Source organism: Falco cherrug, chromosome 4, assembly GCF_023634085.1.
Source record: "Falco cherrug isolate bFalChe1 chromosome 4, bFalChe1.pri, whole genome shotgun sequence".
NCBI lineage: Eukaryota > Metazoa > Chordata > Aves > Falconiformes > Falconidae > Falco > Falco cherrug.
Genome location: NC_073700.1, coordinates 68,058,395 through 68,066,347, shown reverse-complemented (window position 1 = coordinate 68,066,347; position 7,953 = coordinate 68,058,395).

Here is a 7,953-nt window from a genome sequence, read left to right as displayed (position 1 = left end):
TTATATGTGGTGTTTTGTAGACCATGAACAAACACATTCAATAAGTCTGATGCCAGCACAAGGTGTTGTGGGAATCGCTCTTCTGGAGCTCCAGGGGTGGGTTTGTGGTCCACAGCCCCAAGAAAATGTTTACCACAGAGTTAACACCTCAGTCACCACTGATACTCTTTGAGGAAGGATGACTGAAGGCTTCGTCAGTGGACTAGCATGTCAGATGGTACCAGGGGTTACTTTGAGCTGAAGCATGCTACATTTTTCTCATTCTCTTGACCATCCTTTTTAACACACTTAGCAATTGTGATGGTGTTGATGTTTCATTCCAGCAGGAAATCTGACAAAATGTCACTCACAAGACCTTACCTGAGCATGCCAGGGATGATGCCTGTCCTGCCAGGAGAGCCAGATCCAGGCATGGGTGTCTGCAGCTCCGGAGAGCACTGGGCAGTGCTGTTGTCTTCAGTAGCTTTATGCCATACTGTGGGCATCCAGCCCCGCAGCATCAGACGGCGCAGAGATGCACAGACAGTGCTAGCATTTCTTTTCCCGGTTTCTGTAGCAATTACAGCATTACACTGTCACACCTGCATATTAAGCTAGATTAAAAGTATCCCCTGACTTCAGCTTGTGATTCTTAAGATCTCTTTTTTTCTGGTAGTACCTAGTGCTATGTATCACTTTGTATGTTTAAAGCACAGTTTCTGCATCCTTGGCTCCAGCTGAGTGTGTCTGCAAATCAAATCCTAGGTTATCAAGTCAACACCCAAAACGAGGATTATGAAATTAAAGACTAACACAATAAGAAGTCCCCTGCTGGAACTCTCTACCAGGAGAGGAGCAGACTCCAGTCCTGCAGGGATTCTGCTATCTTAATTGTAAGGCAACCCTGTTTCTTCATGCACTAGCCTGTGTCATTCACAGTTCATTTTCCAGTTTCAGCAGCAATGGGAATGAGGGTCTGGCAGACAACCGATGCTTTTGGTTCAGAAACTGACTTATACCCATAGCAGGACTAGGAAAAAAAAATGCAATGTTGCAAGTAAAAACTATGCTAACAGTTAAAATTACAAAATTAGCTTTGCCAGGTTTTCATGGTTGATTGTGCAACATTAATACTGCTTGAATGTATTTTTTCTGAATACAGATACATTTATGTGCTCTGCCTCTTTGTCAGCTCATGTTCTTTGTGATCCCAGAGTGTGTTGAGAAAAAATTACAGGAGAGAGAAAAAACAGGTAAGTTAATTTGGAGTAATCCATGCACACAGCTGAAACATGTCAGCATTAACACTTCACTTCCATTTAGAATAGGAAAGACCAGCAGAAAGGATTGGAAGATGTTTTTGCAAAGAAACTCCTAGAAGGTGCTGTGTTGGGATAAGTGTAAGACTACACATACACTGTTTTATAAGAAAGGTTATAGTCCCTCTATATAAGGCTTCACCAGTGAAATAATACTTGGTTCTATAAAAAAGGATTGAAAGGAAGACTTAAGGTAAGTTGACTAGGCTTTTCTTCAACATGAGAATTCATATGTAATTCTGGAAACATCACATCTGATAATGTGGTGGTTTCTATCACTGAACAGACCAGAGAGAGAGAGGTGGAACTGTCTGGTTCCACATGTGACAGCACTTTGCATGCAGTCAGTGTCACTGTGTGCAGATGGGCTTTAGTATATTCTGCTTAAGGTACTATCTTGAGCTCCTGCTTTTTGCACTGATCGGGTGGGAGCTCAGAACTAGTCTCATCTCTGGGGCACTTGCCAGACACAGCATCAGAACTGAAGTGTTACAAAGCAGACAAATAAAATGCAAAAATATTGAGGGAAAACTTGTGGACCAAGTATGCTGCTTGCTAAACCTGTCTGCCTTCCTAGACACCAGCAAAGGCTGATGAAAAAGACTCCTCTATAAAAACAAAACAGCTTGTGTGTGCCATGTCATGTTTTTCCTTTCAGAATCAGCTTGGCAGTGTCTCTTTAATGTGCAGCACTGTGAACTTAAAAGAAATCTCATTATCAGCCTTCCTAGCCTTAAGCACTTCATGAAGTATTCCATGATTGCTGGCTTGCAGATGCTGCAGTTAAGGTGCTGGGTGGTGGGGTTTTGTTTGTGTTCCCTTAGGCCCTTTTCTTGTTTTTATATGTGGCTATAAATATCTTACCTCTGAGAAAAGACATGAAAGTAATTATATAGACATTAATTAGATGCCATGTGATTATTATTTTTCAAATTCTGGAGTCACAAAGCATAACTTTTAATTACTCGTTTTTGTTTTGGGAATAGTAGTTTCTTCTTCAGACATATATCAACATGATCAGAAATATGTATAATTTATTCTCCAGAATTCTTGATTTCCCCCAGCCAACTTTTAATAAATAAGGAAACATTTGTGCCTGAATCAAAGAGTTATGCACCCCTGAGTAAAAGTTCCAGTTCTTCTGTTGTGGGTCTCAGCACTGTACATCTATCATGTTCACAGAGATTCTCAAGATAGAGATCAAAAACTTATAGTTAATTTCAGTTCATTTTTTAACTTCTAAATTAAAGACAGAAAACTTGATTCCAATGTAGTCATATCCAACCGGCTGGTAGGTGAGTAACTTTTTTTTAGCCCTTCCCCTACCACGAAACAGTTGGTACAACAAACTCATATCACTTAATTTAAACTACATCTAGATAATATTATGTGCTTATGTTGTATATTCAGGCATTAAGGAGAAGACTCCTTTTTGCAAACCATTTTGCAGAATGCAAGCATATGACTTCAGACTGACTGACCATGTTGTATTTTTGGTAAGTAGCTTTCATCAAAATAGAAACTAGTAATGATCCATTGGTGTTAGAAACAGCTACAAATCACTGAGAACATAGGGTTTTCAGGCAGAGGATCCACTGCAGCCAGAATTCACAGGTTGCATTACTTGGGAATGAAACTGCAAGAGGTAGTTTTGAAGCCCAAGCAGCATGCAGAAAATTACTGCAGACCACAGAACTATGTGTAATAGCTGCAGAACCTCCACTGTGTCGAAGCTTTTGAAATAGCTGGGTGGAGGAGGAGGTGGATTTTGCAAACTTCTGAGTGTGTCCTAATGACTTTTAGCCTTTGATGTACTTCGGTTAATCCAATTCGGTTTCTCAGTACATACAAAATATTATAAGATTTTCTAGTATCTAGTTTCTTTCCTTTCCCCTTTCTTTCTAGTTTCTTTCCTTTTTGTTTAGTTTCTAAAGAATCAAGGCTTAGATGTCTGTCTTCCCACTAATTCTTGGATTTGTTAGCAAGTTTCAGAGTTGACACAGGTCCTAAAGATGAGTTTGAATTTACCCAGAGGTAAGTTCAATTTTGTGAAAGCAGGTGGCTGACAGAGGAAAGAAACCAAAATTGGTGACCCCGCACCCAAAAGCTACAATAACTCAACCATTATTAGTTGTCAGATCTGTTCAGGGGAGCGGAGTCTCCAAGCAAAGCACCCAAACCTTCATAAAAAGCTTCCATCAGAATTTTGCATGGATGGAAAATAGGGGGATCACAGTATAGATCCTTGGTGTAGAGAGTGTTGTACTCTGGCCATTCTTTGTCCAATATGAAAGCAGAGATGGACCATTAAATATGACGTGCATGTCCTCCTTTCCTTTCTGTCCTGTGCTGTCCCAATGTTCCCTGAGCTGCACCCCTGAAATCTCATTCGCACCTCCCAACTTACCCACCAGAAGTTCATGGAATCAGATTTGAATTTTTTGTATTTGCCATCCAAACCAGCAATTAAACTCCCCTATGCCTGCTCTCCTGAATATATACTGTAAAAAAGCTGTCTTGTGGTCATATGCTATTTCTATTTTAATTTGATTGCAGATGTTCTTGCACTTGCCCAAGGCTGGCTGTGTCTCTCACACTTGCTCTCATCTGCTTTTCCAGCCCGTATGCTAATCAAGAACACATTATTGTGAATCAATGCCACACCCGCACTATCACCATGAAATGGCATTCTCAATCATTTAATTCTTAGCTTAAATTAAAAATTCCCTGTTTCTCAGAAGCATTCTAAACCTGCTTGCTTTTCTAAGCTTTACATCTTTATAGAAATATAACTGGATTGTGACGAGTGGCTCTTGGGATCCTTAGGCCATAGCAGTCTGGATGTCATGAAAACCTGAAAGAATATTCATAGTGATATCTTGCTGTTAGAAAATGCTACCATTAACAATTCCAGACTGCCAAAGATTATGGATTAATCTGAAGAGTGAGTCACGTCCTGGCCGGGTAGGCTTGGTGAACGCTATATGAATTACTCAGTTTTAAGCTGCTTTAGTGATCAGAGAATAAACCGCTGGGCTCAGAGAGAGAACTGGTAGTCACTTGGTGTGCACGGTGTTTCTCCTCCTCCATTTCTAATTTTGGAAATGATGTGAGAGCAGATCTAGAATGCTGGAAAGGTATTAACTAATACATGGATGATTGTGGATGGCTACCCTGGTCACAGCTGTCTGTCTTCTTTGGGAAAGGCCAACATTTAAAGCCATCTAAAGGCATCTCAGTGAGTATTTAAATTTTCAAGGCACTGGGCAACAATATTTCCCCCATAAGGAAAGAGCAAGAACACCAGTAGTGACTGTTTTCTGGTACAAAGTCATATTTTTATGGAAGGGCCGATCACCAATTTCCCAATTCTTCTCATCTTTTTAATATGGCTATACCTTGCAAGTCCAACCTTTGCATGGCTAAAAATGAGCTTGAACTATACTTTCTGCCACTCTTAAAACCGTGTAGTTCTGAATGCGCTGTCAGTGACCACCTACATTTTCCCTATCAGCAGACAAACCTGCCGCTATCTTATCTTCTGACAAACGTGTTGGTCGTTGACTGTGGGTATAGCAGCCACAGACCCTCTGATCCCTTTCTCCCAGCCTAGACCTCCTGCTCCCTTTCTTGCTGCCTGGGTCTCGTTTGCTCCATCCCTGTGTTGCACCAGCTCTGCTATATCCACCATCTTTGGCTTCTTACCTCAACCTTCCTCCCTTGTCCCGTAGTCTCTGTCCAGACAGCACTCTTTTTTTCTTCTCTCACCTCTCCCTCTCCAGCTTGTCCCTCCCTTGGGTGACCATTTCTTCTGGGTTGCCTCAGACCAGCAGCAGGCTCCAAATGAGCAGAGGAGAAACTAGCTGAAGAAAAACACCTTGGCGAGCCCCAGGCTAGCACAGAATCTCTGCAGGCAGGATCTTTGAAACCCCAAGCTGCAAAGCTCTGTCAAGACCAAACTGATCTTGCTCAGGCCCATGATTCAACCAGGCTGAGGTGGATTTCCAGGGTGGCTAAAGCACTCCTGCCAAATTCCATGGTTTTCCTCTGAAGTGTGGGGCCTTTGGGACTGTCTAAAGAAGAGGTTGCCATTCTTCTTAATATGCGGGAAACGGCACATTTTTTCTTACACTTGTTGAAAAGCGAAGCCATTTTGGCTGAAATTTTTATATACACTCGGTCTGAGGCAATTCTTGATACCCGCATACACACATCACACGGATCCAGCCTTAGGCAGACACCTGCTATGGAAAATGTGAGTCCTGGTGGCTGAAGTCTGACAATGGCATCAGCAATGGAAAATGTGGTCTAATAGTGGGAATTATCAGGCAGCATTTAACAGGTGAGTTTTCCCAACACCACCCTAAATTATCCCTCCACTGAAAAGCTGTTAAAAGATTCAACAAAGTTATTTGTCCTTTGCAGTAATTTTCCCCTTAAAAGCCTTTGGCATGCACTTGTTCATATGAAATAATGATTTGCGGAAATAGAGGAAGTTAAAATCCCACCCATCCTTTTCTCTCCTGGTTTATTTATTTTCCATGTGAGATTAATGAGTTTCCTGCAACAGGGCTAGATCCGCTCACGCATTGTGCAGACAAGTTAATATTTATTTCCTTTTCCAAAGGCGAGCAGACACCTTTGTGTTCCCTGGTTTTTAAAAGCAGAGATCAGTGTACATTATGTCAAACGACACTAAGATCTACCATCCTAAATTATAAAATGCTAGTTTTACATTGCCTACTGCTGTTAAGAAGACTGGTAAAAATCAGGCTGAGCTGTACTGCTGGGTGCTGACATGGAAGCTTAATTTAACTCGCTTAATTTATTTTACCAGTGGATACTTTGGAAAGAACACATCTGCTTCTTTAGAGGACTTTCTTTAGTTTAGCGCCTGTCTCATGTCAGGTTCAACTGCTGTGTGCAGCGAAGCTCAGAGAGGCTGGTTTCCTATGGATTTCTCTCCCATGTCCCGCTTACCCTCCCAGTTCCTTCCTGCATCCCAGTGCCATCGCTTCTTCCTGCGGCATCCCCAGGTGCCTGGGGGTCCCCTCTGGCAGGTGGTGGTGCCCCCCGCTCCTGCCCTGGTGGGGCTGCAGAGCCGGAGCCCCTCTCCAGTGGTGGCAGATGCCTGTGCTCTGCCTGCTGGCAGGCCGGGCCTTTGTCTCTCCCATATACAACTACCAAGTTTCACTTTTGGTCTTGCTCTGTCACATGCCTGTAAGTGGGGAAATGGTGGGTGGCAGGAGGAAGGCTGAGGAGGAGATGTGACAGGCAGATGATGTCAAAATACACACTACATTTCCTGGGGAAACCAGGTTAAAAAGGAGCTCCTTATTGCCAGGGCATTATGTAAAAGAATTATATATGACAAATGCTGTGGGTGACTTCATTCAAGAGCCAGTGGATATTTACACTGTTACTTAACCTCTCCTTCTTCCAGGGTCAGCCTTGACACATCACTTACAGCTCCTTTCTCTCTCTGTTCCAGTCCCCTTTCATAACCCCGAGGAGAAAAATCCTTTCTTTTTTTTCATATATAATTTTAAATTTTCTGTTTTAAAAGGTAAACTGAACAAGCAATATGAAGAAGTTACAGCTGCCTCAGGCCCCTGAGTTTTTAACTCCCTGCTGCTGGAAGTGTGAACTGGGGCAGTGCAGCCACAGTCGGTGGAGCTGTGCCAGTGTGAACAAGGGGAACTATTCCAACCATGTGTGCAAACTCCACCAGAGATTTACTCACTTTCTGAAACCAAAGAGCTGAAAGTTCATTCCTGTTTCACTTATCTGCCAAGGCTGAAGTTCAGTAATTCATACTTTTACGGTAACAAATAATGAAACAGCTATAACAGAGCAGGGAAGGCTTTGATTAGGTATTTTATAGCAAGTACAAGAAAAACATTGGATCTTGTGCTCAGGAACTGGCAGCTACGAGAAGAAGGAATGTCTTGGTTCAAACATGTCTGTAGTCAAAAAAGAAAGAAAGAAAGAAAAAGAAACCTGGAGAGTTTCTTTCCTATGACTTTACAGGCAGTACAATAACCCTGGCACTTCAATAAGGGAGCAGTCATAGATACAGCTTTCATTGTCTGTGCTCCCACTGCCGCAGATAAAGAATAAATGAGCCTCTGATTCACAGTGCCAGAGCAACATGCCCCTTATCTGACACACCAGACTCAGACAGAATGAATTTTTCAAGGCACATGCTAACTGCAGCTGAGAATTTCAGAGCAAATAACAGGCAGGCTGTGTTAGAACGACATCACCTGTACACCTCATACTTCAGAAGCCTGTGTTCAGAAAGCAAACCTGCTGTTCTGAGCAGTGTGAGTAGTAAATGTTGCATTATATAGCCTCACAGAGAGCATCCTGTGTGTTCAAAGGGTTGCCTGGATCTCAGCCCTCCCACCCCATTAAACACAGTGGGAATTTTGGAGCTAGTACTTTGCGCCCTTGTAGAAAGGGGCCTCCTCCCTCAGAAACAACAGGCAGGAGGAAAGCAGCACAGGAGAACTCATTTCCCACTTGCCATTTTTAAAAGAAAATAAAGCATCGATGATCGCCAAAGTTCAAAGAGAGAATCGTAAAGTCTTTCGTAAGTGCCCTGATGCTCCCAGGAAGGTCTGACAGGGCTTATAGTTAACATGAAGTCAGG